We start from the raw sequence: 8,899 nt of genomic DNA on the forward strand, positions 1-8,899 counted from the left end.
GGACACAGGAAGGCGAACATCACACACTGGGGCCTGTCGTGGAGTGGGGGACAGGGGAGGGATAGCATTAGGAAATAAACCTAATGTAAATGACGAGTTAATGGGTGCAGCACACCAACATGGCACATGTATACATATGTAACAAACCTGTATGTTGTGCACATGTACCCTAGAACTTAAAGTGTAATAAAAAAAAAAGAAAAGAAACTCAAATATTCATACATAACGTAGTTGTAGACAACATAAAAATGACTTGGCCTATGTTGTTATTTGGAATAAAAACTTTTTATTTAAAAAAAAAAAAAAAAAAAAACTTTGCCAAGTTGGCCAGGATGTAGCGACTCCTAAAGGAACTAAAATCCAGATACTAAAGCGCCCCAGGAGGCTAACCAGGAGGTCAGAGGTTGAGCTGAAGCAGGAAACCCAGATTTACAGAGCAGACTGCTGCTCTATCAGGGTCTGTTTACCGCATGCATATCAGAGGCCTGATAAGTGACTCCTGTGACAGGGGTAAGCCATAAAACATAATGTTCACAAGCTCTTTCTATGCCTCACCTTCTTTAGAAGGACAGATAATTGGGGGCTTGGCTAGCTACTGAAACTTGATCATGCTGAATAGAAGTGGACACAGCCATAGAAAAACAGACCACAGGGTTGCAGATCATGGAGTTCTACACCAAATAATGCACCTCTCTGATGGGCTACGAGCACTCTGCTCTAGGGCTGGGGGTGCAGAGGGGAAGGAGAGAGGCTCAGTCCTTGCCCCCTGGTGGTGATATCTGGGATGCTGGTAAGAGAGAAGTCTAAGAGGTATTGCTGGTGGCAAAGCACAGAACAGGCCACAGAGAGGCAAGTCATGCATGGCCATATGTATCTTGCTAAGGAGTGGATGCTGTCCCATGGCAACGGCAGCCCAGGAACCATGTGGAGGATCCATTAGAAGGGCTCAAGCCTGGAAATAGGGAGTCCAGCCAAGGGAGCCTTGCATTGGGGGTGCTGCCTCCTTTTAGAGTTTCCCTTGGCCATCTGAATGTGTTATCTTCCCAGCTGGACTCACTGAATTGAAAATCTCTCTCAGAAGGCTGTAACTGGGAATTGTGCCACTTCAGAATTGATGGCTTTTGCCGAAAAACTCACCTGATAAGTGCAACTGACTGTTTAAAAAGAAAGGGGGGAAAACAAAACAATGGTGAATTAATAAGGATGATCATGTATCTATAGCCACAATCTAAATAAGAAAGATTTCAGTAACAATTTAGAAAGGATACAGTCAGGATGAACAGGATGATGTTTGACAACCTACTCACTACATAGCTCACTATTAATAATTAAGTAGTTGGCCGGGCGCGGTGGCTCACGCCTGCAATCCCAGCAATTTGGGAGGCTGAGGGGGGCAGGTTGCCTGAGGTCAGGAGTTTGAGACCAGCCTGACCAATATGATGAAACCCCATCTCTACTAAAAATACAAAAATTAGCTGGGCATGGTGACACATGCCTCTAATCCCAGCTACTCAGGAGGCTGAGACAGGAGAATCGCTTGAATCTGGGAGGCGGAGGTTGTGGTGAGCTGAGATCGCACCACTACACTCCAGCCTGGGCAACAAGAGCAAAACTCCATCTCAAATAATAATAGTAACAACAACAATAATAATAATAATTAAATAGTTGTTGACACCCAAACTCTCTGTTTTGGCAGTCACATAAGACACTGATGCTGTGGGTTTTCTACTGAAACTATAAAACAAAAACTCCAAGTGGGCTGATTTGATTTTGTATTTCTGAAATGCAGGAATTGGCTCTTAAACTCCCATTCCTGTCTCTGTAGCTTTCCCTGGGTAGCTTCAAAAGCAAGTTTAAGCTTACTTTTTTCTTGTGAGAAATCTAATTTGAGCTCCCCCTTTTGACAAGTGCCTGCAAAGTTCTGGGAGTAGATGCAGTTGGATTTGCCTTAAACCATCTTCCTGTTCTTGATATTTATGTAGGGGGCTGGCTTTTTTGATGGAACAGTTTGAACATCATCATCCGTAAAGTCCATAACCTGCTTGTGTGATCTGACCCCACTCTAGATGTATGGAGTCCATTTTGAACCAGAAGTTCTGCTTGGTTCGGCACACTAGAACCAGGGCATGTGAAGACAGAAAAATTGAAATCCCTTCTGGGGATTTTCCTGTACCGTATTTTTTCTTCAGTGTAAAACAACAGCAAAACTGATATTTCTTTGTTTCCATTTCTTTGTTTCCCATTCAAAATATCAGGATCACCCTTCAGGGATATACAAGAATACCTATGGAAAAACTCATGAACTCAAGGTCATGCAGGGACTTAGGGCAGAATTGGGACTGGCTTATCCAGACTCTACACTACTGACCCAGGGTTTGGCAGTTTCTGTCCTAGAAATCAGCACACATAGCTCATGTGTCACCAAGAAGGTGGTCACCCTAAGAAGTGGTTCTCCACTCTTTATTCTAAGATATGCCTCTCTCAGAAACCACATCTGTTTTCAATTTTTTTTTTTTTTTTTTAGACAGTCTCACTCTTGTCACCCAGGCTGGAGTACAGTGGTGCAATCTCGGCTCGCTACAACCTCACCTCTGCCTCCTGGGTTCAGGCGATTCTCCTGCCTCAGCCTTCCAGGTAGCTGGGACTACAGGCATGTGCCACCATGCCCAGCTAGTTTCTTGTATTTTATCAGCAGAGACGGGGTTTCACCATGTTGTCCAGTATGGTCTCAAACTGCTGAGCTCAGGCAATCCACCTGCCTCAGCCTCCCAAAATGCTAGGATTACAGGTGTTAGTCACTGCGCCCGGCCTGTTTCCAACTAATTTAACTCAAATCTGATACCCAACTCTCTGCTCCCATCAGTTCATCTAACTGGGATTTGCCGACTATATATGCCAGCCATTTCACCAGGCTCTGAGAACTCACAGAGGCATAAACTGCCATCTTCATCCTGCAGGCACTCAGATCTAGGGCAGGAGTTGAAAATGGATATCAATGAAGTCTTTATAAATCGTGTCATCCTTGTGGTCTAGTCCCGGAGTGCCATTAGATTAAAGGAAATAATGTTCGATACTCATAAGTTATTGGAAAGTAATCTAAATTCTTTACTTGTTTTTTTCAAAGAAAAGCAAAGAAAGTCTCATTCATATTCCATTGCAACACTTTATAATATCCCCAGATAATTGCTGAATAGTCAAGAAAACAAATATAGCCTTAATGAAAACATGAGAGAAAACTTCAAAGACATGGAGGAGAATGGATGAAAGGGGGTGAGACTGGAGGAAGGAAAATTGGCTAGACCTATTACCGTGGTAGTAATAGGAGGCAAGAGGTGATGAGAGCCTCCACTCAAACAATGGGGCGGAGTTGAACAGGATGAATTTGAGAGATATTTAGAGAGATGTGAGGGAGCGATTCAGGAAGTGATGTTCACAGCCCTGCAGAACCAGCTGCAAGTCTAACTCTCCCACATGGAGGTTTCTCGAGTCACTTTAGACTCAATACATCCAAACTGCATTTACCATGTTACCTTCAAGCCAGTTCCCCTTCCTGACTCTGCCATTTCTGTCAGACATGCCACCAATTTTCTAACCTCCGACCTTAAAAACTGGTGAGCTATCACTTCCCTTCCCTTCTCCTTCATTCCCTCTAATCACATCTGACACTAATCCCTGTGTATCTCCTCAAATCACCCTTTGTTCTCTATGGTTCCACTGGAAAGGTCCAGCTCATCTCATCTCACCTCTAGATTACTGCAGTAACCTCAAGCTGGCCTCCTTGACTCCAGTTTCCTTCCCACTGTCCAGCACATCCTAATCACGACAGGAAGATGGATCTTCCCTCAGCATGTCTTTCTCCCTCACACCGTATTGCCCCACTGCATCTGGTCCAAATACATCTGCCTGGCTTGCAAGAGCTCCATCTTATGGGCTCATGGTAATCATCAAGCTTGGTTCCGGTCAGGCGGGTATCCCTAGGCTCCTCAGAAAGGCCAGGCTTATGCCCACCTGGGTGTTATTGCTCCAGATGATCCCCCACCTGAAATGCTTTCTTCCCTCCTTCACCTTTCCAGTCTGGTGAGGGGGTGACCTCTGATCAGTGCCTTGCTTGCTGATGCCTGCCATCTGCAGTCAGTGTCACACAGCTTAACTCTAAATGATCCCTTGCTTATTCCAAGTGTCCAGGTTTTCTCTCCCCAGCTGGGCGGTTTATTCCCTCGGGACCAAAATCTCTCCCTTTGCTTAACTGTCTCTGCTAATCCTGGAAGAAAAAAGATCTCAAGAGAGCTTTAGTATTTCAGCTTTTGATTGTATTTTTGCTGTTTTTATCCATATAAAGCACGATGTACTAAGCAGTTAAGGAGATGAACAAGTAACCCAAGGTCCCCACAAGGCCTGTGGCCACAGTGACTTGTATTTCAAGTTCAAAGTCCTTTGTACACTTTGGACTTCATTAATGACTATTTCATTAATGATTTGGTTACTGTTCGCCCCCAGTGCTGGATGATAATCCTTTCTCAAATGAAAAATGGTGCCATTTTGGGGAGGAAAGAAACACAGTGTCACAGAGAATCCAGTTTACAATCCCAGTCCCTCTAGTGTCCACAGATAGCTCAGTGAGGTGTCATTGGTCTCAGTCTCTGTGGAGTCAATTTTGAAGCCTAGGGCAGAGCTTTGTGTGTTATTCTGAAGCACTGATGCCTTTGTTATAGCAAGAAATTAAATTGATATAGGAACAGGGAATGATATTGATATCTTTATACTGTGATAAATTATGTGTGTATAAACTTTAGGATAACCATGAGAATAGAAAGAGAATGCAAGGACTCCAAACTAGTATGGGGAAAAACATAAGAAATGAGGAACAATCCTAAAGAAGATGAAAACACAGAGGAAAAAATAGGAAAGTAGGAGGAGACAATTTGAAGAATTTCATGGGCCCATTTCTCTGCATGAGCAGAAAGTGTGGTGCTCCCTGGAGAGGGTGGGGCCATGCTGGGAGTCGGGCGAGTTCGGAATGGTTAAAGACAGAAATGAGGAGAGACCATCTAGATTGAGTTAGGTAATCATCTTGCAGCAACCAGGGCCTGGCTGAGACTTCAATTACGCTTTTGCAATAGAGGCAATCAGCTATAAAGATACCAAATCAGGCAGAAAGCTGCCTTGTATGTACAGAATCAGTGCACAGAGAATTAGGTGTTGAGGCTACTCTTCGGAAGCTAGGGAGTGGTGAAGCCGGGTACAGGAACACCGCTCCACTGCCCATCGTGCCACCATGCCCAAGGACATAGATCTCTCCTTTACTGAGGACTGGATAAACACTGAGACATTCTTATTACCCATTTCCCACACTTGGGCAAGTCATAAATCAACAGAATAAATGACAGCTCTCTGTGGTTTAGTCCACATGGGTCTCTTGAGCATGCATCCTGGCTGTCAGCAGCTGAACAGTCACCAGTTCTGCCCCGGGTGAGTCACCACATCTGGTTGCTACACTCATCTATTTTAAGTTGAACCTCGTTAGCTTCAAATTCAGAAGGTGACTTTTTACTATGTTTTTGTCCTCCCTCCCATATACACTCACATGTGCTCATGCACATGCTGAAGCCTCTGGAACTATCTGGGAGGGAGCAAAGGGTAACACAAGGCAGCATGGACTGGAGGACAGATGGACTGAGTTCTGTCGTCACCAGCTATATGACTTTGGGCAAGTCACTAAGCCTCTCTGAGCCATCATTTTCTCACTTGCAAATTAAGGATTGAATGTTGGGGGATGCAGTGAAATCATTTATAAAGTACCTAACACTGTCTGGCACACAGAAGGTGCTCAATGAATGGCAGATCTCATCCCCTGCAGCTCTCTGTGTATTAGCACAACTCTGGTGACATGGTGTGAAGGCAGAATAACCCTCGGTCCCAAAGATGTCCACTCCTAAGCACCGGAACCTGTGAATATATGAGGTTCCACAGCAAAAGGGAATTCAGGTTGTAAGTGGAATTAAGGTTGATAATCTGCTGGTCTTAAAATAAGATTATCCTGAAATACCCTGGTGGGCCCAATGTAATCACCAAAGTCCTTAAAAGTAAAAGAGGGAGCCAGAAGAGAGAGACTCAAAGGAGATACGACTGTTTTTAAAAGGCACAGAGAGATACAATGTTGCTAGTTTTGAAAATGAAGGAAGGGGCCATGAACAAAGGCATGCAGGCTGCCTCTAGAAGCTGAAAAAGTAAAGAAAATGGATTATCCCAAGGAGCCTCCAGTAGGGAATGCAGCTCTGCTGGCATCTTAGCCCAGGGAGACCATATCAGGCTTCTAACCTATGGAGCTGGAAGATAATACATTTGTATTGTTCAAGCCACTAAAGTTGTGGTCGTTTGTTGCAGTAGCAATGGAAACAAACACAACTGACGTCATGGGAGTTTCCCATTCTGTTTTCAAGGACCATGCCCAGGAATTCAGTTAATACCTAATGGTGCTCTGTAAACTTGGGTATTCCAGTGACACAACCATAACTTCTGTGCCTGCAACTAGCTTCAGTAATTATATGCCTAGGTTCATGAGCAGATATGGAGCAGAGGTGGTAAGGATGGATAGCTACTCACTACAACTTTGTTGGAAAAGAACTGACCACTGCTAGCAATTCCATGGCAGTCATACTGAAACCTGAGTGTCCACCCACTGCCGGAAAACATGCCTCATGATGTCTGAGCCTGAGAGGCTCTCCCGAGCTATAAATTACCTGGTTTTGCAGGGTTGTCCCATACCCACCTCCCCAGATCTGGTTCCCCCACCCCTGCCATCTCCTCTCTTACCTATACATGGTGTGTGGCCATGCTACCTGCACAGTCCTTCTTGAACCAGCAGAGCCCCTAAACTGTTCTCTCTCCAGGCAAGTGCAAAGGCAAGAGGGTAATGGGCTAATGGGCAAAACCAGGAAAATAAGAACAGTGGAAGTGGTTAGGACTCAAAAGGGAATAAGACGTTTCATGTTCTTCTCCACTTCCTATCACCTTTGGCATTCTGACAAAGGACTCTTGGCCATCTTGCTGGTGCCCACCCAACAGCCATTTTCACTCTTCTTAGCAGACCTACTTTCCTGTGACAAAGGCTGAAATGGCAATCTTGGCTCTCCCAGCTCCCCAGGAGCACTTCCCCCAGTCCCAGGGAATAAAGTATGACTGGTTTGAGATAGTTATGGTTAAATCCTCTCATTTTCCAGTGATGTGTTCTATGGTGAGAATGTGATTTAATTCTGCCCCATGATATGTCAAGGTCATCTTCTGTGGGGCTTCTGGGAAAAAGATAATGGAGGAAACTTCCTTTCCTGCCTCTGAATTGTGTTGCCTGAGAGTGAATGAAGACCTGACCTCATGGGGAAGAAGACCTGGAAGCCTGGCTTCCCTGTGCTATGGAGTTAGCTCGACCTGGAGCCTCCCTGCCTCTGAGTTTCTTGCTGTGGGGATAACAAATTCCTTGCTACTTAGCAGCCTGGTGGGTCATTCTGTCACTTGCAGCTGAAAGCTCTCTCAGAGATAAGCATCTTGGGATTACGCAGACTTCAGGAATTCCTGGTCAGTTAGCGCCCTCTTAATGGAGATGTATGGACCAAGTGGACAACACAGTAATAATCAACAACACAGGGCTCTACTATGAGGGGTTCACAGTCAAACGCTGTGAGGATGGAAACCTCTTCCTACCTGCTCCTACCTCTGGATTCCAGAAGTCATGAAGATGGTGTGAGTCTTGTCACTTACTTCATGTTAAATCCACACTTAAGTCTCACTAGAGATCATTGATTGTCAGACGGAAAATTTGTTCTCTTAAAAGCCCAGGTGTTCCATATATAACCACATGTTAAGCCTTTCTGTCCCTCTTCTCAACACTGCAGAATGAGGGAGAAGGCAACAAAAGCCATTTGGGCGAAAGAGCAGCTGAAGCAGGCACTTTGCAGAAGTCACATCAAAGGGGAGTAAATGTTCAAAAGCCCAAAGCCCTAGCCTTGTGCAGATTTAAACAGTAAGATACTGGGAAGGGAGCCAGCTGGAGCCTCAGAAAATGTAGTTACAGTTGAGATGTTGCATACCCGCAGATGAAGAAATGGGGGTTCCTTGGAGGCTAATTAATTCTGTGGCAAACCAGGGTGGGATGTGAAACAGCAAAGGATGCAGAATGAGGAAGACAAAAGAAGAAAAGGCTCTGGATGAAGCAGACAGGAAATTTCATGTCTCATGCCCGGCTAGGTGCTTCACCCAAAATCCTCACGGAGAGGGATCTGGAGTCAGCCCCAGAACGACATTGCAAAATCTATCCAGTAGATAAAGTATGGTTATATACATGAATACATTTTTTATGTTCAATGAACAGCATAAGGTGTGCTCTATAATATAAAAAATCTAAATTTGGAGTTTTTAACTTTGGTTGCAAATCCCAGCTTAAAAGAAGCCAACTTTTCACCTGCTACCTAAGTGGGTGCCACCACCAGTATGCAGCACGTTTGACCCATAGAAACTGCTAACAAACATTAGTTTTAATATTAGCTACTATTAACCAAATTCTCATTTATTTTGTTATGGCTATTAGGTCCAAATCCCCTGTACCTATGGTCCTAGGTCCCGAGGAAATCAATGTACACTAAGACAGAAACTATTTAGCTACAGCACATGGGGAATTTTATTAGTGGCATGGGGTTACCTAAAGATATTCCTGGCTGTGTGCGGTGGCTCATGCCTATAATCCCAGCACTTTGGGAGGCTGAGGCGGGCGGGTCACGAGGTCAGGAGATCCAGACCATCCTGGCTAACATGGTGAAACCCCATCTCTACTAAAAATACAAAAAATTAGCCGGGTGTGGTGGCGGGTGCCTGTAGTCCCAGCTACTTGGGAGGCTGAGGCAGGAGA

This window comes from Colobus angolensis, unplaced genomic scaffold, assembly GCF_000951035.1.
Source record: "Colobus angolensis palliatus isolate OR3802 unplaced genomic scaffold, Cang.pa_1.0 Scaffold121, whole genome shotgun sequence".
NCBI classification, from domain to species: Eukaryota; Metazoa; Chordata; class Mammalia; order Primates; family Cercopithecidae; genus Colobus; species Colobus angolensis.